Genomic DNA, 24648 nt, shown 5'->3' with positions numbered 1-24648 from the left:
AGTAACTATAACCCATGCCCTAAAGTAACTGTAACTCGTGCTCCTGTAATGCACAGTTTCTTCATCAAAAATGTTACAGCAAATATTACGTTGATGTGATCAATGATGTTATCAAAGATATCATGAGTGCCATAGTTTGTGGGGTAATTAGCAGTGCATGGTGAGGGTGTGAGTTATATATACTTGAGATAACTCTAACTATTGCAGTTGAATATCTATGGTTTTGTATGTTTAATATGTGAGCCTAACTATAACAATCCTGTAACCTTTGGTATTTTAAGTGATTTTTAAATGTTTTTTAATACTATTTCCTAACTATACCATCCCTGTAACCTTTGTCTTTTCAGTGATTTTTTTTTATTTTTTTTAATGAAAGTAATTTTCATCCCTTTACCTTAATCCAACCACCACCACACACGACCTTTGGCCATGTGTGCTGGGATTGGCCTCAAGGCCCAGCCTGTGGCTAGTCCAGGCAGCCAACCCCCCCAACCACCCAACCCGATGCTGTGCAGTTCCCCTCCCAGGCTGATCTCAGCCCTGGGAACCCCATCGCCCGGGGTCCAGCCTAGGCATTTTATTTTTTGGTGGGGGGTGGGGGAATGCATGACCCCTCTCCCCAGGCTGATCTCGGCTCCGGGGACACCATCCCCTGGGGCCCAGCCATCTCTCCTGGTCACCCTGTGTGCAATAGGACTGAAGGGGGAGCCTGAAGGCCCCCCGTGGTCCTAGCCAGCTCCCCGCCTCCTCTGGAGCCAGCATTGCTTTCACAGAGAGGGAGCTGCTAATTCTATATATATGTGTGAATAGATAAGCTGCAAGGAGGGAGGATGTTTTTGAAGTGAAATGTGAAACCCGTATCATGGGGAGTTTAAGAACCAGACCAGAGAAGTAAAGTCCTAACAATGGGACAAATGTTGGAACAAGTTAAAGGGACCTGCTGAGTCTGCAAATGTACACACATGAGGATGGATTTCCATTCCACATTGGTGAACTTGGAAAACAGTGGAAAGTTTTGGTGATATTTTGAGATAAAGATGTACTTATACTTTTGAGGAACATGTATATTGTAATGAAGAAGTTCCATTTTTTTGAGCCCTGAAGAAGCGTTGTATGTGCAAAACACATGTTGGCTGTATTTGCTGTGGTAATGAAAACCACAAGTGATCCAATAAAGAAGGAACAAAGACTAATGTGTTTACATTATGTGTTTTTGTTATATCTCGGTATTGTTATCTTTTATTACGAATTACTACACTGGTGGGGACCAGTGCACTGAGATTATAGCACTGGGCATATTCCTATTACCTCCTTAACATTCTTGAGCAATACATATATGTATATGTATATATATATATATATATATATATATATATATATATATATATATCTTTCTCTCTCTCTATCTATATATATATCTATATATCTCTATATCTATATCTATATATAGATAGATATATAGATATATAGATATATCTTTATATATATACTAGTGGCGGCTGACACTAGGTAGCTACAGTTAGGACCTAGTTTCTAGATAAAAAAGCGTTTTTTAATTGCTTATACCTTTAGCGGCATTTGACGAATCTTCATGAAATTTTCACAAAACATGTGATGCTCACGTGAGCAGCTGTCTCAAACATTTTGGGGTGATCTGTCAAGCCAGAACCGAGAAAATGGGGGATTCCAAAATGCTTTTTCCCCAATCATTTCTCCTTAGGGATTTTCAACAGCGATAGGGCCCCAACACCAAGATGGAATTACACCAAATCTGGCAGAAAAGGTTGCTCTTGGTCCACAAAGAGAACGTTTTGTTATGTGGAGTAAATCTGTTCAGTAGTTTTAGAGAAATTAAAGAAAATCCAAATTTGTATATGTAGGGACGCGAAGGATTCACAACCTCGCCCTATCTCATGCTGAGATCTGATTGGCTGAAAACACTTCAGCAAGGAAGTGTTGGCAGTCATCTTGAGACTCGGCTTCAGCTGAGGCCCAGAAAAAAAGATGTAGGAAAACAAAAGGGGCCAGGGTAGGGACACCCTGACCCCTAAGCTCAGGTGCCTGGGTCCCAAAGGCATCCTCCCCCTGGGCTAAAAAGCATTTCTTTTTAATTTTCATAATGATTCACAGTGGATCCGGTGAATAGTAAAAAAAAAAAAAAAAAACTAGCATGCCCTCGATGGGCCTGGTCCCGGAGGCATTGACATTTTCCTCCCTATTGCCCCAGGGGCCACCACCTCCCTGGGGCACTTATTACAGATTAACTACTGAGGGGCCTCTTTGCCCCCGCAACCACTTGGACCACCACCTCCCACGGCACTCAGTATAAATCAAATGCGGGCGGCGCCCAGCCCTTCCCATAGCCCTGGAGACCACCATCTCCATGGGGCACATACTCAAATCAAATGCAGGGGGCACTTGGCTCTTCTGCAGCCCCGGGGACCACCACCTCCCCGTGACAAATATGAAAAAGCAGAGTTTTTGTCTGTCTTCCCTGCATACAAATATGCTTACGGGGAAGATAGATTAAAATGTTGCTTCCACATGCAGGGAGCTGTTATCAAAAGAATGTCTATGCTTGTGGGAGCAATGCTGTTTTCCTCAGGATGCAGGGAGCAGGCTACAACCACGGGGGCCTTGAGGCTCCCCTCACGGTCCTGTCACTTTTTCTCTTCCTTCCCATACTGGGATGGAAGAGAGAGAGAGAGAGATAGTCATTTCAATGGTCTTTCCATGCAGTGACTTTAGATAACAAGGACTCACCTGTGGCATAATATTTAAGGTCACAGACTCTCACACTGAAAGTTGAGGGTTCTAGTCCAGGTGTGTCTGTGGTCATTTTCAATCTTGAAAGTTTAAGGGTCATAACAAAAGGTGATCTCACTCTTTTCACTTGACAAATGGGTTTTTTTGTTCAATTTGTCAAGAAAGATCTCATTCTAAGTATATAATTCACCGAAAAGTGTTTATCTTTCTCCCTCTCAATTTCTCTTTTTCAATCTCTTTCACCCACTCACAGACCCACTCGGAAACTCACTCAGCCACTCACTCAGCCACTTACAGCCCCACTGTGACCCTTATGCAGCCACTCACAGACCCACTCAGACACTCACACACCCACTCAAAGACCCACTAAGATTCCCACACACCCACTCACAGATCAACTGAAACCCTCATGCAATCACTCAGACCTACACAGAAACTGACACACCCACTAAGACACTGATGCACCCACTCTCACACCCAGACAGACACTCTCACAGCTACTCGCATCCCCCAGAGACACCCTCTCACACCTATTCTCAAACCCAGAGAGATAGGCTGTGACCAACTCCCACTGCACATAGCCAAAGGAATGTGCACAGCATAGGGTTGGGTGGATCGGGGGCTTGAATGGACGATGTGGCTGCAGGCCAGACTCTGCAGCCAACCACCACCATGCAAGGCCAAAGGCCACATGCAGCAGTAGTTATATTAACGTATAGTAATGAAAATTACTTCATGTTTATAAAACCATAGAAAGTCACTGACAATAAACAAGGTTACAGTGACATTATAGTTAGGAAATAGAATTGAAAAACAATATAAATTAACTTTAAAATCCCAAAGTTTACAGGAATTTTATAGTTAGGCTCACATTTTAAACTTACCAAACCATGGAAATTCACCAGTTATAGTTAGAGTTTTCTCAAGTAACTATAACTCGTCCCCTAAGGTAACTATAATTTGCACCCTTACCATGCACTGATAACTATTGTACAAATTACAGCACTTATGACATCTTTGATAGCATCACTGATAATGTCACTGTAACAGTGCATGGCGTGGGTAGCGAGTTATAGTTACCTAAGGGCACAAGTTATAGTTACTTGAGATAACTCTTTAACTATACCTGATGAATTTTGTCTTTTTTTTACATTTCAAATGTGAGCCTAACTAAAATGCCCTTGTAATCTTTGTGTTTTTAAGTCAATATAATATAGATAGATAGATAGATAGATAGATAGATAGATAGATAGATAGATAGATAGATAGATAGATATATAGATTGGATGCCATGCTCTCTACTATATCTGCTGAAGTGCACGCCAGGGAACGTATCATGTAAAGCTGTCCTGGCTGAATGCAGAGCCTAGCTTTCTTTTTCTTGTGTTTGAGGTGTCTAACATTCAGACATATAATTCAGAATTTCTTCAAGCAAAAGAAATACAGACAGCAGGGCCAGACTGAGGAACCAAAATTTGCCTTGACAAAAATGTTCAAACTAGCCCGCTCCTTTCGCCTTTTCACACTATCACTCTCTTTCCATTTATTAATTCTCCCTCTCCTCTATCTCTTCTCCCTCTCTGATCACTTTCTCTCTACCGGCCCTCCTTCTCTTTCTCACGCTCTTCAAGCCATCCTGTGCCTGCTGCAATTAACCATTGGAGAACTGGGGAAAGTGACAGATGCCAGGAGTCCCTGGGCTTTTTAAACCAGTTCCAAGGGCTGACAAACAATTTCTAATATTGATTATGAAGTGATTTAAATATTTAATTAGTACATAATAAATTCCTCCAGGTGTGGTTCACCATAGAGCTTTTCTATTTTAAGTGCCTTTGTCTGGATTGCAGAAAGTAATTTTCAGTGTTCTCCCAAATTCTTAAGATCAGTGTTTATACATGTTGGTGCCCGGAAAATTTGGTGGTGATGGGGCTTTTTATGTGCTGGAAAAAACACATACATGATTGACATGTTTGGTATAACAAGGTCATCTCTAAAATGAGTTAAAGTAGTGTTCTTTTTTTTGTTTATTTTGTTTGTTGGTCGACTTGAAGTATCTCAGCCAGTCACAAAATGTATCTGCTGATATCAGAAGCTGGAAAGCAAGTAAAACATCAATGGCCCCATGTTTTGGTTTTGAGAGTAAACGAGACAGGAAGATAAGAAATACTTGGACAAAGCAGACTACAGTGGAGGAAATAGATTCTAAAGATTCCTGAAATTTTTAAGATACATTTCTTTATTTGTACACAGTAATACTGGCTAAATTAATCATTTGTCTTATAATGGACCTAAGACTTTGATTGATTAGGGTGGCAGAATAGTGCACTGATTATTGACTCCATTTGGTTACTGTCAGGCTACATCGCTCTACCCTGGAGGTTTGGAGCAGCTAGTCTCATGAGTCAGAGGTGCTTAACAACATGTGTTCACAATCCTTTTAATTGGCGTAGATGCCATGAAGGTAAGTATGTCCCAAAAGTTGTATTTAGTAGCACATATTCAGTCTCTGTTTGCTTCGCTCAGAAGGAGCGGGGTGGGTGCAGCGCGGCGTGGAATGCGGGTCTAAAAAATAATAAAAACTTACCTCGCTCCTCGCCTTGCCGTTCCTCTTCTGTCTTGCTGCAGGCACAGGCTCCCAGCCTGCCATGTCACCAGTCCTGAGGCTGTACAGGTCTGTAACCAAAAGACGAAGGTGAGACATTTGACGCCACTAACTTTAAAGGATGCAATCAACTGGTAAATTCACATTTCTTGCTACGGGGACCCCATCCACCTGTGATGATATAGGTACTCATTACAACCCTGGCGGTCGGTGATAAAACTGCGGTTATACCGCCAACAGGCCGGCGGTAACAAAAATGGAATCATGACCAGAGCGGAAACCGCTCAGACAGACAGCCAATTTAACACACCAACAGCCAAGGCGGAATCAACAAGCACCACGCCGGTAACCGCCAACAGCCAGGCGGAAGACAATGTACCGCCCACTCTATTATGAACGGGCTATCTGCCACTTTTTCCGGGGCGGTACCAACAACATCAAAAGCCTGGCAGAAACAGAACTCAGAAGTCAAAGGACTCACCTGTGGAGACTCAGGGAATAACCACGACACCATGGAGCCCGAGTTGCAAATTTTTCCCATGCTAGTCTACCTTCTGCTACTTTGTGAACACCGACGAAGACGACCACAGTGAGTACTTCCGCCTAGCACACAAGGGAGGGGGAGAAAAAAGAGAGTGTCACCCCCACCCCACCCCCAACACCATACACGCAGCTAGAAGTAGTACCATAACATATCTACCCCGTACCCCTCAGGAATAATGCATGGACCAAATGATTTGAAGAAAGTGAGTGTAATACGATAAAATACTATGAATAAGTGCATCAAAATCCAAACGTATATACATTTTTACAAATATAGGGACACTGCCCAGTCCTCAAAGCCCGTGGGCCACATGGCCACAACACATAGGCCAAGGCCCCACCTCACTCCTGCAACAACACGGAGAGAACACTGCAGGGGCGTCAGGTCGAAAATACACAGGTACCTCAGGGGGACTGGGAATAGAGGGGCACCTTAGCCAGAAGATGGTACAACACCACTGGTCCTGGAGGGGGGGACATACCCTGTGCCCTCTCCTGGGGAGTGCAAGTCCATAGTCTCTCAAGTGGGTGGTTTGCCCACTGCTTGGTCCTGGAGAGTGCAAGGCCACAGTCTCTCAAGTGGGTGGTTTGCCCACTGCTTGGTCCTGGAGAGTGCAAGGCCACAGTCTCTCAAGTGCGTGGTTTGCCCACTGCTTGGTCCTGGGGAGTGCAAGCCCACAGTCTCTCAAGTGGGTGGTTTGCCCACTGCTTGGTCCTGGGGAGTGCAAGGCCACAGACTCTCTAGTGGGTGGTTTGCCCACTACTTGGTCCTGGGGAGTGCAAGGCCACAGTCTTTCAAGTGGATGGCTTATTCCACTGCTTCTTGAGGGGGCATTGTAGCCAGTGAGCTTTATCCTGTGGAGGATGAGGTGAGTAGATGGCTTCTCCACTGGTTCTGGAGGGAGCATTGTGCCCAGTGAGCTTGATCCTGTGGAGGATGGGGTGAGTGGATTGCTTCTCCACTGCTTCTGGAAGGGGCATTGTTCCCAGTGAGCTTCATCCTGTGGATTCTGGGGTGAGTGGATGGCTTCTTCCACTGGTTCTGGAGGGGGCATTGTACCCAGTGAGCTTCTTACTGTGGAGCATGGAGTGAGTGGATGGCTTCTCCCCTGCTTCTGGAGTGAGCATTGTGCCCAGTGAGCTTCATCCTGTGGAGGATGGGGTGAGTGGATGGCTTCTTCCACTGGTTCTGAAGTGGCATTGTGCCCAGTGAGCTTCATCCTATGGAGGATGGGGTGAGTGGATGGCTTCTCCACTGCTTCTGGAGGGGGCATTGTGCCCAGTGAGCTTCATCCTGTGGAGGATGGGGTGATTGTATGGCTTCTCCACAGCTTCTGGAGGGGGCATTGTGCCTAGTGAGCTTCATCCTGTGGGGGAAGGGGTGAGTGGATGGCTTCTTCCACTGGTTCTGGAGGGGGCATTGTGCCACACAACAGCCCATGGATGCAGGACTACACACTGTCTGCCAGCAGTGACAGCTGCTTGGTGGTGACAGTGGTGCAGGTGGCGGTGTTGTCAGTGGTGGGGGGAGGCTCCTGCCCTTCCCCTGCAGCCTCGGACGGCTGCCCACTGGGGCTGCTGCTGCTGACAGTGGTGCTGGTGGCGGTGCTGTCAGTGGTGGGGGGAGGCCCCAGCCCTTCCATTGAGGCTCAGATGGCTGCCCACTGGGGCTGCTGCTGCTGGCAGTGGTGCTGGTGGGCGTGCTGGTGGCGGTGCTGGTGGCAGTGCTGCCAGTGATGGAGGGAGGCTACAAGCCTTCCCCGTCAGTCTCGGACAGCTGCCCACTCAGGGTGCTGCTGCTGGCAGTGGTGCTGGTGGCGGTGCTGGCAGTGGTGGGGGGAGGCTCCAGCCCTTCCCCAGCAGCCTCGGATGGCTGCCCATTGGGGCTGCTGCTGCTGGCAGTGGTGCTGGGGGCAGTGCTGGCAGTGGTGGGGTGAGGCTCTAGCCCTTCCCCAGCAGCCTCGGACGGCTGTACCACCATGGTTGGTGGTGGGGGCTCCGAATGAGTCTCAGCACCAGGCCTCCTGTCCTTCCTGCCTGCTGGTGCAGGCCTCTTGCCCTTTCTGTCAGCAGCCGGGGATTGCTCCTTGCCCTTCCCTGTAGCAGCTGGGAGCACCTCCTTGCCCTTCCCTGTAGCAGCTGGGGGTGCCTCCTTGCCCTTCTCTGTAGCAGATGGGGGTGCCTCCTTGCCCTTCCTTGAAGCAGCTGGGGTTCCTCCTTGCCCTTCCTTGAAGTAGCTGGGGGTGCCTCCTTGCCCTTCCTTGACGCAGCTGGTGGTGCCTCCTTAGCCTTCCTTGCAGCACTGGGTGCAGGCACGCTTTCAGTGTGGCTGCCTGGTGCCCAGTATCCTCTCCCACCTGGAGTAGCAGTCGACACTACTGTGGCCGAGGACTGGGTGGCTGAGGTGCTCGCCTGGGTTCTGACCACCCTGGCCCAACGTGAAAGATGGGGGCGAGTGGTAGGGAAGAGGTCAACGGTGGAGAGGAAAAGCTTCTTAGGGACATTAGGGTGGGAAGAGGGTGAAGGTTTGGGAGTGGAGAAAGAGGACATGGTTGTAGGAGGTGTCAGTCTGCTGTGTTTGAGTGCAGGTGCATGGGCTGGATGCTGTTGTGAAGTGGATGGCTGTTGGGTGTCTGAGTACTTGCGTTTGTGTACTTTGGGAGGAGGGGGCACAGACACAATTGGAGAGGACCCAGGGGATGTATGCATGGATGTGGGGGTGGTGACTGCCAGTGGGGGTATGTAGTGATAGGCGCGATGCTGATGGTGGGAGTGAATGAGGATGTAGTGCATGCAGGTGTGAGTGTAGACACAGCTGGTAGGGAGGTGGACGAGGAGGAGAACGGGGACACAGTGGAGACAGTGGATGTTGGTATGACTGTATCTGGAAGGTGTTTGTGCGAGTGCCTGTTGGATGATGTGTGGTGCTTGTGTTTGCCTGAACCACTCCTGTGTGTTGTCTTGTGTGCATGCTGGTCTGCCTGTGTACTTGGGATAGGTTGGGGTTGAGGGGAATGGGATTGGGTAGAGGAAGTTGGAGAGGGTAGGCTAGAAACAGGGACAATGGCTGCCATCAGAGAGGAGGCCAGAGCCTGGATTGATCTCTGTTGTGCCGCCATGCCAGTGTGAATGACCTCCAAGAATGCATTTGTCTATTGTATTTGGGCTGCCAGCCCCTGGATGGCATTCACAATGGTTGACTGCCCAACAGAGATGGATCGCAGGAGGTCAATAGCCTCCTCACTCAGGGCAGCAGGGCTAACTGGGGCAGAGCCTGAGGTGCCTGGGGCGAAGGAGATGCCCACCCTCCTGGGTGAGTGGGCATGGGAAACTTGCTGAGGGGCTGCTGGGAAGGGGGTGCTGGTATGGGGGTGGCGGTTGTACCTGTAGTTGGGGTGGGCACAAAGATGTCTGTCACCACCAGGAAGCTTCAATTGGAGGAGGTATCACTGTCTGAACTGTCCACTCCAGTCCCGCCGTGGTGCTCCCCTCAGCCTTCGTCCCACTAGTGCCTCACCGTCGGTGGATTCGGCCTCCTGGGCCCTGTGGGATGCAGCTCCCTCCGTCACTGGTGCCTCTGCTCCTCCGCCAGATGATGCTAATGCACCTAAGGACAGGGTGTCAAAATAAAAAAGGGGGGGAAGAGACAAAGGGTACAATTGGTCAATGGCGCCAACAACACCATCGTTGACGTACACCACACACACACACACACAGGGTACAGTCCTACGCACTAGGCAATGCACTACCAGTCACAATGCTAGTCACCAGCCCATGGACATGGACACCTAACGCCAATTGCAGCATACCTGAAACCCACAGACCCCTGCCCAGGAGTGGATGGCTACTAGCTTGTTTGGAGCAAGATTACATCAGACCCTGTCCAACATGGGACCTACCCTGCAAGGTCCGGCCTGGCCTACGGGCACCCACAGGCCCACATCCCCCACCCAGATATAACCCCACCAGGCGCATGTAGTATATTGCGGCATTGTACTCACCCCCTTGTGGCTGCTGTGATGCCCTCAAGCACCCATCCAGCTCCGGATAGGCCACCGCCAGTGTGCCGGCCATAGGGGGGGGCAGGGTTCGACGGGCACCCCTTCCTCGTTGCGAGGCCATCCCCAGCTGGGCCTCTGCCGTCTTCCGTGCCCAGCATCTCAGGTCCTCCCACTGCTTCCAACAGTGGGTGTTCTGCCTGCTGTAGACCCCCAGGGTCTGCACATCCTTCACGATGGCGCGCTATTTACCCTTTTTCTGATGGGCGCTGACCTGCAGGGAAATGGACACAGGGAAAGATATTAGTCCTACCGTCCTGCCTGTTACACTCATGCCCCACCATAGCCCTTCACATCCCCTTACACACAGACATCGCCACTCATACATTCAGCACGCTGCCCAGGGCCCTTCCACCAACTCCATTCCACATGAGGCCTTTACATACAGCACTCTATGCATTCATGCCCCATGCATCGTGCTCACAGTGTACTCACCTGTTGGTCCAGAGGCCCATAGAGCAATCGGTACTCGGGTAGGACCCCATCCACCAGTCTCTCCAACTCCACCGTGGTGAAGGCAGGGGCCCTTTCCCCAGTGACATGAGCAATGGTTGATTCCAGACACAGGTCAAAGCAGCACATGCAGTGTCGGTCCTCTCCTGTTGAAGGTCAGGTAGCAAGTGAGTGAAAAGATAGAAAATGGCGGTCACGTCCCGGCGGTGCGTACTGTCACCACCGGCGTATATCACCATTGGCTACTGTAACCCATAGAGCCCAATGATAACCAATGAGGAGTTGCACAGCAGTTCTCGACTGCCTCCCGCAACGGTGCACAACGTCAGCGGAATGACCTCATTTCCACATGTCCCTCCATACAGGAAAGGCGGATGCCATTTCAGGGGGGGGGGAGGCCATGGCAACTAAATGCATCACAGTACACATAAGCACCATTTGGACCTATCCAGCAATATACTGTTACAATCACAACATGCAATGAAGTGTAGTGTTTTTAAATATGAGATACTGACCAGCTTCTCACCATTTTGCCCTATAGATTGCAACTGCTGCGGATGAATAGGAGATGGAGACATCCCCTGTGTACAGACCCCTATTGGACTGGTCAGCAATGGAGGACAGGCACATTATCCTCACCTGTAGACTGGACAGGGCCACAATCACAGAGCTGTGTGCCCAATTGGAGCCTGACCTGATATCTGCTATCCGTCACCCCACACAGATCCCCCCTCTTGTGCAAGTGCTATCCTTGCTCCATTTCCTGGCAACTGGCTCCTTCCAAGTGACAGTGGGCTTGGCAGCAGGAATGTCACAGCCAATGTTCTCAATAATGCTGACCAGAGTGTTGTCTTCCCTGATTAGACACATGTGCAGCTATATAGTTTTCCCCCAGGTGGAGGATTTGGCCACAGTGAAGGTTGATATCTATGCAATGGGACATATGCCCAAGATTATTGGGGCAATTGATGGTACACATATTGCATTTGTCCCCCCCACCCCCGGAGAAATGAACAGGTGTTCCAAAATTGAAAGAGCTTTCACTCAATGAATGTGCAGATAGTGTGCCTGGCGGACCAGTACATCTCCCATGTCAATGCAAAGTATCCTGGGTCTGTGCATGAGGCCTTTATCCTGAGGAATAGCAGCATCCCATATCTGATGGCTCAACTCCAGAGGCACTGGGTGTGGCTAACAGGTGAGCCGTGGTTCCAAGCCAGTGGATGTTGGGGTGTGGGTATGGCATTGGCCCTAAGGGTTAGAGTTTAGCTAACAGTTGTCCCTCAATATTTGCAGGTGACTCTGGTTACCCCAACCTCTCATGGCTACTGACCCCCTGTGACAAATCCTAGGACAAGGGCAGAGAAACATTATAATGAGGCACATGGGCGAACAAGAAAAATTCTAAGAGGACATCGGCCTCCTGAAGGCTAGGTTTCGCTGCCTCCATCTCACAGGTGGTTCCCTGTGCTACTAACCCAATAAGGTCTGCCAGATCATCGCGACTTGCCGTATGTTACACAACCTTGCCTTACGTCTCCAGGTGCCTTATCTGCAGGAGGATGGGCTGGAGATGGGCGTGTGGCAGCAGTGGACCCTATGGACAGTGACGATGAGGAGGCAGAGGATGAAGATGAGGACAACAGAAGTGCAATAATTTGTTAATACTTCCAATGACACACAGGTAAGACAGTGTAACTTCATTTTTAATTGACAGTTTTGTGTTTGACATTGTCACTGGCAGGCTGATTTTCTCACTTTTATGCCCACTCTCTGCACCCTTTGGCATCTCTATTTGCAGATATTTGAGCCCCACTATCGCTCCTGGTGTGTTGACTGCAGCCAACTACAGGTCATATCTATGTATAAATTACTGTACAGTTGTATTGCAGTGTTTATACCTTGTTAAACGAATACATAGTTAAATCATTTGACATACTCCATATTTTTTTTAAAGGGTGTTTATTTAAATTCTAATAAGTAGAGAGGGATGTGCAATGGGCTGGGTTGATGGTAGAGAAAAGTCCAGCATAGAGTCCAGTCTATGTGGCTCACAGATGGATTGTCCAAGGGGGCCTCGAAAGGGGAGCAATGTCAGTTCAAGGAGAACAGGGTGACAGGGTGGGACATGAGGGTGACATTTAGGAGAGTCTTATTTCCTGACGGGGGTCTTGGCAATAGTCTCTGGTTTCTGCCTGCATCACAGGGACCGTTTGCGGGGTGGTTCTCCTTCTACAGGGGGAGGGGTGCTGGTGGCATGTGAGACCTGTGACAGGGCCTCCTGTCCACTAGCTGCAGCAGAGGTGGAGGGCTGTTCATCGGTTTGGCTAGTGGTAGGGGCCCAGTGGTGTGCCACTGTCTCCCTCATAGTGTTGGCCATGTCTGCCAGCTCCCCTGCAATAGTGACCATGGTGGTGTTTATGTCCTTCAAGTCCTCCCTGATCCCCAGGTACTGTCCCTCCTGCAGCCGTTGGTTCTCCTGCATTTTGTCTAGTACCTGGCCCATCGTCTCCTGGGAATGGTGGTATGCTCCCAGGATGGTGGTGAGTGCCTCCTGGAGAGTAGGTTCCCCGGGCCTGTCCGCCCCCTCTCGCACAGCAGTCCTCCCAGCTTCCCTGTTATCCTGTGCCTCTGTCCCCTGAACCGTGTGCCCATTGCCACTGACCACAGGTCCCTGATCGTCCTGTGTTTGTGGGGTGGCCTGGGGTCCCTGTAGTGGTGGACACACTGCTGATTGACGTGTCCTGGGAACAGAGGTATGGGCCCGCTGGGTGTGTACTGTACTGGTGTTTCCTGAGGGGGAGGCTCTGTGGTGGCATGTAACTGTGCCTGGGTAACCAACTGTCCGGAGATCCCTGATGGGCCAGGTTGGTCATCCAGATCCAGGCATCCAGAGCTGCTGTCATCATCGCTGTGTCATCTTCCTGATCTCTATACAAAACCCAATGGAGATCATCTAAAAAAATATATTTTCAAATCTAGACTCTTTGTGACCAATTAAGTAAGCCACAACAGATTTACTGTCACATGTGTCCTTGTTGCCAATTTCTTTGAGGCAGAATAAAGTAGCAAAATAAATAAATTCACTTTCAGACTTTTCATCACTTCACTCCTCATTACTCCACCCCCTTTCCACTGCAACACCTGGACCCCAATTTATGGGTTCCCAGAGTGAAATTCTCAATCCCAGTAATGATAAAGCCCAAAGCAGATCTGGTTGCAAATATAGATAATTAGGTGGTGGAGTTGCCTACATCAACTTTGTGGTTTTCTTTACAACCACAGCCCTGGACGACTATAAAAACATCAAACAAGTGTATGAAATCTGCCTTTTCTGTTTAGTTACCCCAGATTTTTTACTTTTTGCACACTTTCTCCCTGCTAACCAATAGTAATGTGCCTGCTCACCCCTTTAAACATGCTTGAGGTGGCTTATTCCTATTTGGCAGTTCCCAATATATGATTTAGAAAATGCAACCTGGCCTGGAAATTAAAAGCAACTGGTGAACTGCAGAACCTATTTTGTGATTCACTACAGGCTCATCCTGTGTAGCCTTACTGCTACTAGGTAAAATCCACAATGTGAACTGTCAAAATAACCCTTTTTGGAGAAAGGAGAAAACCTTCCTTTCAAATATTAATGAGTCACCTCTATGTAGGCTTTGCAACCCACAATAAAGGGTGCATGGAACTTAAAAGTAGGACAAGTAGAACCTTAAAGTTAACATGTCTTTGCAGTGACTAGCACGCAACAGCTATTTTCACTTTAAAATGACTTTGACTGGCGAACAGAAAACAAAGGGAAGCAGGATTAAATATTAATTCTACAATCTATGGGTTGGGACCAGCTAGACACATGATTAAATCGCTCTTTAAAAAAAATATTTGTTAAAAGCCCAACTTAAACTTGGAGTGGGATTTTTGTTACAAATATTAAGGAAAAACAACTTTTAGAAAGTTACCTATTCCTTGCCTGAAGATCAATAGGCTAACCTGCATTAGCTCTCTAGCAATAGCCCAGTAGCGATTAGCCCAAAAAAGGCGTGAATACAGCTACCAGAACCTAATTTACTTTAAGGGAGTCTTTCTTATCAGAAGCAAATGTTATTTACACCTGGAAAAGGTCTCAGCTTTTGTCCTCCCAGTCAGACAGGCACCATACCCAGTAGGCCTGACCTTCCCTCAGAACTGGTTTGTGGTAACCACAGACAAGAGGAGTGCTTTTACCCTGGCAACACTTCTGGATAGACACACAGGCCCAGCACATTTCCCCATCCTGGATTTTAACAGTGAGGGGCACTGGGTTTATTTGCAATAGAACAAACATGAATTGCTGCAAAGAAAGGGTAGGGTAACCCATAGGAACTTTTACTCCATTGGTAAGGGAGGAATCTTGAGTCATCCCACGCACCAGCAGGTGCCAGGGATTCATGTGACACCCCAAGGTACCCTCTTCAGAACACTTTCTGGTCCTGTGGAAGAACACAAAAGGATTGGGCCTGCTGATGTAGCCTGAGAGGACCCTTAAAGGACTGAACCTGCCCCCACTTGTACCTAAGACAAATATTTGGACTCCAAGAGACAGGTGGCTGACCTCCTGTTTGGTTACAGGGCTACAAAAAGCTATAAGGGGCCTTTTTTAAACATTTTCAGCTGCCCAGTATCAACTGCACCTGACCCAGACCCTGCTGGAAGCTTCTTTCAGAATGAGTCTTGACACTCAATTCCTGTTCCTTTGTTCCTGAGACCCTTGTCTGTGGCCAACTGAACTCTGCCTACCACAGCTGGAAACCTGGGAATGGACCTGGGATTTTTGGACCCCAGGAGGACCGAGACAAACCATAACTAGCAGTTGCAAAAAAGACACATCCTATCTGTGCTGAAAAATCAGGTGTCTTCTGGCTGGAGATTTTCCATAGTACTAAATCCTATTCAGGTGACCCTGGATAAGAATGCATCTGGCTTCTTGGAACTCAGTGTCAGGAACAGCTGCAGTCTTATCCCACCATAGGATTCTGAGCTCTGGAAAGGAGACTAAGGGGGTCATTGCAAGTTTGTTGGTCTTTTGGGAAGACAGCCACAGTGGTGGATGCCAAAAGACCACCATGTTGGCGGTAATCTGGCTGCTGTATTAGGAGTCACACTGTGAAGTCCATCAAGAAACAGCCAAGTTTCTGAAACCACCAGTACACTTGAGGATGGAAAAGAGGCAGTCCCACCACCAGCACCACAAGGCTGGGGAAATTCCACCCATCAGATTACGATCCACAAATCACAACAGCGGTTCTTCCGTGGTGGAAAATCATTGGTGGTGCGAACCGCGGCGGTCGCAACTCACATCATCTGAACACAACACCACATTGGATAGTTTGAAGACACACATCCATGCACCCGACACACCCACACTCAGCACTATATAACACACTGATACACAACCAACAATCCTTTGCAAACAGGATGCCGCACAGCCACACACAAGCAAAACCTTGCTCAGATATAGAGAAACTAACATTAGGCATCCATATATATTTCACCATGCATACATCCCACTCCTGCACATCATACACAACATACACAACATACATTTTATTACCACACACAATCCACAACAACCATCCCCCACTCACTTCACAGCACCCACACCTCACCATTTTCCTTTTTCTGCAGCCTTTTTCTTTGAACCCTAGCATACTATCATTACCACCGCTACCATGTCCCCACAAAAACACCCACATTTCATGGATGATGAATTGAGAGACATGGTGGACAAAATGGTCAGGGTAGAGTGGCACCTGTTCAGAGAACAAGTCCAGCAAACATCAATTGCCAGGAAAATGGAGTTATGGCAAAGAATAGTTGACAGGGTCAATTCAGCAGACATCTATCCACGCACAAGGGAGGACATCAGAAAGAGGTAGAACGATCTCAGGGGGCAGGTACGATCCATGGCATCCAGGCACCAGTAGGCGGCAATGAAGTTTGGCAGTGGGCCTCCAACTCCTCCCCCTACTTTCAAATCTTGGGAGGAGAAGGGTCTTGGACATACTGCAACCTGAGTGCCTGAAAGGAATACCTGGGGGAGTGGAATCGGGTAAGCCCCACAAAATCCATGTCACTCAATTGTCATGCCCTGTATGCTTCCTTACCACCTTAACTCACCCCAATTAGCATATCACCTGCTATACCTCTGTCCAAATGTCCTATTACCCCTCTCTGGCATGCCACATGTCCACTAAAGTCACTTGGCTCCATAGCCCCTAGAAATGGCACGTGAACCACTACTACTCCCAGAATGCAATATCCCACCATTGTGATAACCTGATAAGTACACCAAATGTGAGTTGTCATGCATGTGAAACTAACTACCAATCTAACCCATCTTGAATGTCCAACTGTGAAACAGTTAATGCCAATGACAGCAATGCAATGGCCCACTCCCACTATCATCACAAGAAAAACACAGCTATAACTTATTGCCCAATCTTAATACCCTTAGAATAAAGATCCCTAAGATTGAAATGTACTCACCTGGGGAGGTAATCTAGATGCCAAAGTGGACATGCAGTACACAGGGTTACATGTCAATGTATGCTGCTTACTCCCATACTGTATACCTACTCTGACACTATTGTTCATTGTGCAGCTCTTTTATGTGTCACGTATAATGACAGGGACCTCAATAGACAACAAAGATGAACACCCATGACTTTAAACAGATAACATAAGATGGTATCAGCAGTCCAATCACTACCAACATAGTTTAACCCCTTTAAGCATGGTGTATGTTATTGAAATTGCAGAGTCTCATGTTGTACTAAGCAAGATTGTGCAGCAGCTGTCATTGTCATTTGTGGGGATCATGTTAAGGCACTGTCTGCATCTCACAGAACATCAATAATACTCTCAATGTAACAGCAACTTTATGTTCCACTTCTGCCACAGGTAACCTTGCCATTATCACCATGGACAGGATACTAGAGACTGTCACTACCCCTCTGGATAAAGGCCCCAGTAAGGACAATATCCCTGGTTTGGTGGACATTGAGGACGAAGCTGGCCCATCAGGGATTCAGTCAACATCTGTCAGCCTCACCTGCCAACACCAACTCCTACCAACCCTGTTGCATCTATATCATAGGCAACCATTCTGTTGTGTGCCCTGCAGTACAGGTACCTGAGTCTCCTCTTGTCACCCCTGACAATGATGGTCCTGCCACCACTGGGACTGTGTACGCCAGGGGCACAGGCATGTGGGGGTATGGTACGTGGGAGGGATGCTGTGGGCTTTAGGATGTGGGCTCAAAGGGACAATACTGACCAGGAAACCATCTCCCAAGTCTCAGGAGCCTACTAAAATTCCTAAGGCATAATGGGCCTGGTAATCACCATGATGGGGGAAACCCAAAAGCTGCAAAGGGACAACCACCAAGAAGTCCTGCAGCAGTGGCAGGCACAAAATGCCATCCTGGCTCCCATTGCTGGGGTGCTAATGGATATCAACACTACCCTGAGTAGGTCTGCCACACAGCATCAGGGCTCTTCCACTAATAATGAGCCCTTCAACATATGTGGCTTCCAGAGGAAGGACATGCCTCAGATACCCTACCCTTTGTAGCAGAGGAAAACCCTGCAAATGTGGACTTCCACCCAGACATCCAGGAGAAGCAGATGCCAACACCAAACCCACTGCCAGGAAGTGAACATTTCCTGACTAATTCTCCTTGTGTGCCACAGATACACCCAGTAGACTGTTCTGAAATCTATCTCCATTTTCCTATGGTGCACGGACACTGGACTTGTGTTTCCTAATGGTGTAGCAACCACCCTGATGATTTCAGACACCATGACTGAACCCTGCACTGTTTACTTTGTGTTTTTAAGTTACTAATCACACATATTGTTTTACTGTCCACAATAAATTACATTTAAACACAGGTCCTGTATAAGTGTCATTTATCAACCATGTACATCTGTTATGCATGTCAACACTATTATCAATATGTCCCTCTGTATTGTACAACCTTTGCTATGGACATCACACATGGACTCTATCAGCAGGAATCTCATTATACTGGGATTGCAAAATGGACAGATTCCAAAGGAGGTGTATATTACATCTACACACATTTATTGCTAGGTTTGCAAACAGCACATAGAGTATAACTGGTAGTAACATCAGGATGTTTGCTAAGGTATCATACACTAATAAACCACAGGATACAGAAGGTAAGGACATGTTAGTGTTTATACAAGCCAAGAGGCATACAGATTTGTTTGTATCACCTGGTAAAGCCTCACCACATACTCATACCTTAGCCTCCTAATAATCATACTCCATGGTACAGAGAGAGATCAGTACTGATGTCCCAAGTCCAGGGATCTTTCACATACATTAGTCACATACCCATAGGCTTGCCACTTACCTATGTCAATCCACAGAGACATGCATATTGGTCTCCAAAGTAGGAACCCACATACAGTTATGTACAAGGTAGATTTCATACAACAGAAAGCATTGTCATGGTAGGGGGGTATGGTTCTACATTTTCACATGTGTCAGACACATATGGACAGACAAATGGCACCATTTGACCACCTCCAGCACTCTACAGGTCATCCTGATGGGTAAACACAATTCCACCCTAGTGTCCTGTCAGTCTGTACATGTTAGTCATACTCTGCATACTCATGGCAATTAATACATGGTTTCAGCCATATCCACTTCTCTTATCCACGCCTGCCTGCAATTCCCATTTGCTTCTGACCCTATCTGTGACTTGCCATGGATGAAGAGCCAACTAGAACTCGGCAAATCTGTGATTGACAGAGATAAGGGATAGGACATAGCAGAAAACATTAATTTATTCAGACAAGTCATATTCACAAGTGTGATTTTGCATGTGCATTAACAAATAATTACACTGTAGACCACTTTGTTCTGTACACAATCCCAAATTACAATCTGCATGCACAACTCACTCATTGGCATTGGAGCAACTTAAAACCTCATAGATGATCGTAAAAGAGGAGGAGACATGCTACCCATCAACTATAGGTTACAAAATGGCATCTCAGCATTAGGAAGACATCACATACCTTCAGTCAGTTGAAGTACTGATTTGTGAGATCTGCTCTGAAGTCTCCAGGTTCATCTTCATCTTGCTCATCATCACTTGGTAAATCTGCATTTCCACCCACAGGTTATGCTACCTCCACCTCATAAGGTATGAATGGTATCTGACATCTTAGGGCAAGGTTGTGGAGCATGCAGCAGGCAACAATTATTTAACATAACTTGTTGGGTGAGTAGAGCAGGGCTCCTCCTGACAAGTCCAGGCAGCAAAATCTTGCCTTCAGGAGCCCAAATGTCTGCTCCATGATACGCCTTGTCCATCCATGCGCCTTATTGTAGTGGACTTCCCCTGGTGTGGTTGGGTATCTCAATGGTGTCAACAACAAAGGACGGTTTGGATAGCCAGAGTCCCCTGTAAGGAAGTAAGTAGTGAAACTCAAAAATATATCAAGGACAAGCATAATTGTGATAGCAGGAGATAATCTTTGCAAACGGACGGCAAATCTGACTTACCAACCAGCCAGGCCCTCTCTGTGTAGAGTTGCTGTTCTGCATGATGAAGGAATCATGGACTGATCCTGGATACTTTGCACTGACTTGTGAAATGTACTGGTCTGCCAAACACACCACTTGAACATTGATAGAGTAGTAGTGTTTCCTGTTCCTGTATATCTGTTCATTGGCACTGGGAGGAACCAAGGGTACATCTGTGACATCAATGGCTCCAGCCACATGTGGAATGTGTCCCATTGCATAGAACTCTGCCTTCACGTAGGCCAAATCTGCATGTTTGGGAAACCTGATGTTGCTGTCCAGGTGTTTCAACAATACACACAATACATCCTTCAAAACCAGACTGACCATGGGCTGAGGCATCCCTGTAGTTAGGGTCACTGTATTTTGAAAGGACCAGTGGCCAGGAAGGGTAGCACTGACATGACTTGAATGATGGGAGGTATGCTACAGGGAATTCAAATGGCAGGCATCAGATCTGGCTCCCCTGATCACAAAGATCCATGATTATATGCCTAATCAGGCAATATTTCTGTCTATCATGTCTCTCGTCCATGGTGTGCATTTCTACTAGTGGGAGGTACACTGGAGGTTGTCTTCCTCTTCTCATGCCAGGGTAACTATGTAGAGACATAAAGATATTGTATGTGACATCAACAATGCACACATAATGAATATGTCCATGTACAAGTCACACATATCTGCAGTCAAGTTCTGTTACAACATCTGACATCTACAGTACAACATATTGCTGTGCATCCTATGACACTCCCCATGGTACACATTCCCTGAATAATCTAATGTACTATACATGTATATTTAACTGTGACTGTCACTGTTTGATAGTCCAACCAAATTGATATGTGAAACACATTTGTAACACCGATTCTATATTACAGATGCACAAAAGGTGCTGACAATAGGTGTACATTTCTATCACCACAAATCCCTCTGCTACACAACTTTAACTACTCACGTGCACAAAGAGACTACTAAACCTGAAGGCAGTACTTACTGATATTTAGCACAATATAGGAAATCATTAATGGCACAGATTTCAAAACTTTTCCATACTTTAAATTTCCTCAAAATGACAGACATGTACAAGTGACCTGACTACACCGGAGAATGTCGTCATGGCAGTAGGCGGTTACAACAGCAGTGGAAATTGCCATTGGACCACATGGCTGCCTTTGGCAGACTTGGGCCAATGGCGATGTCTGCCGGTGGTGACGGTCCTGTACGTGGCGGACGTGACCGCCATCTTCTGCAGTACTGCTCACTTGACTCCTGACACTGCTGCCAGAAAGACCTCCACTACCTGAGCTGCTGTGTACTGCCTCTGGGAGCAATCATGCCACCTCCTGCATGTGATACGGCCCCAGCCTTCACCCCAGAAGAGCTCGACAAGCTCATGGAGGAGGTCTTACCCCTGTATGAACAGCTATATGGTCCACCAGAGGAGCAGGTGAGTCCAATGGTAAACCAATGCGTGATAGGTGTGAGTGTATGATGGTGTACCTGAAATGTAAAGTAGTGAAGGTTTTGTCACCTGCAGATGCTAAAAAGATGGAAATGTTTGCCTACTTGCTGTAACTGAAGTGTTCTGTCCACTTGTGCTGGTATGGTTCATGTGGACATTACTTTTTCCTTTGGTCTGTGTCATCCATGTAGGTCAACGCCTATCAAAAAAAGGGAATCTGGGGTGCCATCGTCAAGCAAGTGCAGACCCTGGGGTTTTCCACAGCCGGTGGAGCACCCACTGTAGGAAGTGGTGGGAGGACTTGAGACGCTGGGCCAGGAAGATCGCAAAAGGCCTAGCTGGGGATGTCCTTGTACTGAGGGAGGGGTGCCCATTGGACCTTGACCCCCCTATTAGCCCACATTTTGGTGGTGGCTTACCCTGAGTTGGATGGGCATTTGAGGCCAGCACAGCATCCACAAGGGGGATAGTACTGACTAAACACATGTACAGTGTACGATGTCTAAGGCGGTCATTCTGACCGCGGCGGGCGGCGGTCGCCGCCCGCCATGCGGTTACCGCCGAATGACCACCCCGCGGTCAAAAGACCGCGGCGGCCATTCCAACTTTCCCGCTGGGCCGGCGGGCGACCGCCAAAAGGCCACCCGCCGGCCCAGCGGGAAAGCCCCTGCAACGAGGAAGCCGGCTCCGAATGGAGCCGGCGGAGTTGCAGGGGTGCGACGGGTGCAGTGGCACCCGTCGCGATTTTCACTGTCTGCAAAGCAGACAGTGAAAATCTGTATGGGGCCCTGTGAGGGGGCCCCTGCACTGCCCATGCCAGTGGCATGGGCAGTGCAAGGGCCCCCAGGGGCCCCACGACACCCGTTCCCGCCCTCCTGGTTCTGGCGGTGAAAACCGCCAGAAACAGGCTGGCGGGAAGGGGGTCGGAATCCCCATGGCGGCGCTGCAAGCAGCGCCGCCATGGAGGATTCCCTGGGCCAGGGGAAAACCGGCGGGAAACCGCCGGTTCCCCTTTTTTGACCGCGGCTTTACCGCCACGGTCAGAATAGCCCAGGAAGCACCGCCAGCCTGATGGCGGTGCTTCCGTGGTCCCCTGGCGGTCCCCCCTAAGTATCTCAGCTGTAACAATGTGGTAAGTGCTACAGGCAAAGGGAATCCTAAGAAGACATAGGGGGTCATTCCGACCCTGGCGGTCCAAGACCGCCAGGGCCGGGGACCACGGAAGCACCGCCAACAGGCTGGCGGTGCTTCTCAGCCCATTCTGACCGCAGCGGTAAAGCCGCGGTCAGAAAAGGGAATCCGGCGGTTTCCCGTCGGATTTCCCCTGCATGGGCTGAATCTCCATGGCGGCGCTGCAAGCAGCGCCGCCATGGAGATTCCGACCCCCTTCCCGCCACCCTGTTTCTGGCGGTTTTTACTGGCAGGAACAGGATGGCGGGAACGGGTGTCGTGGGGCCCCCTAACAGGGCCCCATAAAGATTTTCACTGTCTGCATTGCAGACAGTGAAAATCGCGACCGGTGCAACTGCACCCGTCGCAACCCTGCAACTCCGCCGGCTCCATTCGGAGCCGGCATCATTGTTGCAGGGCCTTTCCCGCTGGGCCGGCGGGCGCTCCTTTGGCGGACGCCCACCGGCCCAGCGGGAAAGCCAGAATGGCCGCTGCGGTCTTTCGGCACCTTGATTTTGGCGGGCGGCGACCGCCGCACGCCAAAGTCAGAATGAGGGCCATAGTACTACAGTTGCCAACATTGATACACAGATGTGGACATTGTATTGTGCATAGGGACATTTTACTCACCTATGTTAACCTATTTGTATAACAGCATGTGGTGATGCACATGTGACTATGGGGGTCATTCTGACCCTGGCGGTCCAAGACCGCCAGGGCCAGGGACCACGGAAGCACCGCCAACAGGCTGGCGGTGCTTCCCAGCCCATTCTGACCGCGGCGGTAAAGCCGCGGTCAGAAAAGGGAATCCGGCGGTTTCCCGACGGATTTCCCCTGCATGGGCTGAATCTCCATGGCGGCGCTGCAAGCAGCGCCGCCATGGAGATTCCGCCCCCCTTCCCGCCACCCTGTTTCTGGCGGTTTTTACCGCCAGGAACAGGAGGGTTGGAACGGGTGTCGTGGGGCCCCCTAACAGGGCCCCATAAAGATTTTCACTGTCTGCATTGCAGACAGTGAAAATCGCGACGGGTGCAACTGCACCCGTCGCACCCCTGCAACTCCGCCGGCTCCATTGGGAGCCGGCTTCATTGTTGCAGGGCCTTTCCCGCTGGGCCGGCGGGCACTCCTTTGGCGGGCGCCCGCCGGCCCAGCGGGAAAGCCAGAATGGCCGACGCGGTCTTTTGACCGCGGAGCGGTCTTTCGGCGGCCTGATTTCGCCGCCCGTCAAAGTCAGAATGAGGGCCTATGTCATATGTGTACCTGTACACTGCTATACATATGTGTAACCTGCTGTGCCATCCTTCACCCCGGCGGATCCACAGTCCATATACGCAATTGATAAGTTGTTCAGCTATTTGGTCTGTGACCATTCCTATTTCACTGTATATAGCTCTATGTACAACACAGGATCTGACAGATGAGTAACAGGGCCAAATATTCATGTGTTCTGAAATAGATGGTAACCTCATGTGAAGGTGTTATACCAATCAGGAATTTAATATGGCATACTTACTACACTCCCTCTGAAGTGTGAGGAGGTGTTCCCATTGTTATGTTCAAACTATACTTTGGCAAATGTGATATTTGATCAGGGTGGACATCCTACTTTATGGAAAGCATGATGGTAATGATACATTAACAGTACAGGTAATATCATTGACATGTTTGGTCAGACAATTAGTACCATGTACCATGTACATGGTGTTGAGAAGGTAAGTGGCTAGCCTGCTGATCCCTTAGGCCATGTATTTTGTCCATGCTACATAGGGCAGGACCGTACCTTTATGGGTGCATTATGCACCGTTTTTTGCCTGCATCATGTTTCAGATGGTACTTAATGCCTTTTTATATGTTGATGGCTATACTTTGTCATACTTGCCTTTGCTAATCCGAGGCTGATGTAATGGATCAACTCATTTCAGCCTGACTTAATAATGTAGCAGGTGTTCTAGATGACATTCACATGTTGGTTGAATGGGAAATGTTG

The sequence above is a fragment of the Pleurodeles waltl genome, chromosome 11, assembly GCF_031143425.1.
Source record: "Pleurodeles waltl isolate 20211129_DDA chromosome 11, aPleWal1.hap1.20221129, whole genome shotgun sequence".
NCBI lineage: Eukaryota > Metazoa > Chordata > Amphibia > Caudata > Salamandridae > Pleurodeles > Pleurodeles waltl.
The sequence above is the reverse complement of the archived record's forward strand: the minus strand, read 5'-3'. Positions refer to the sequence as shown.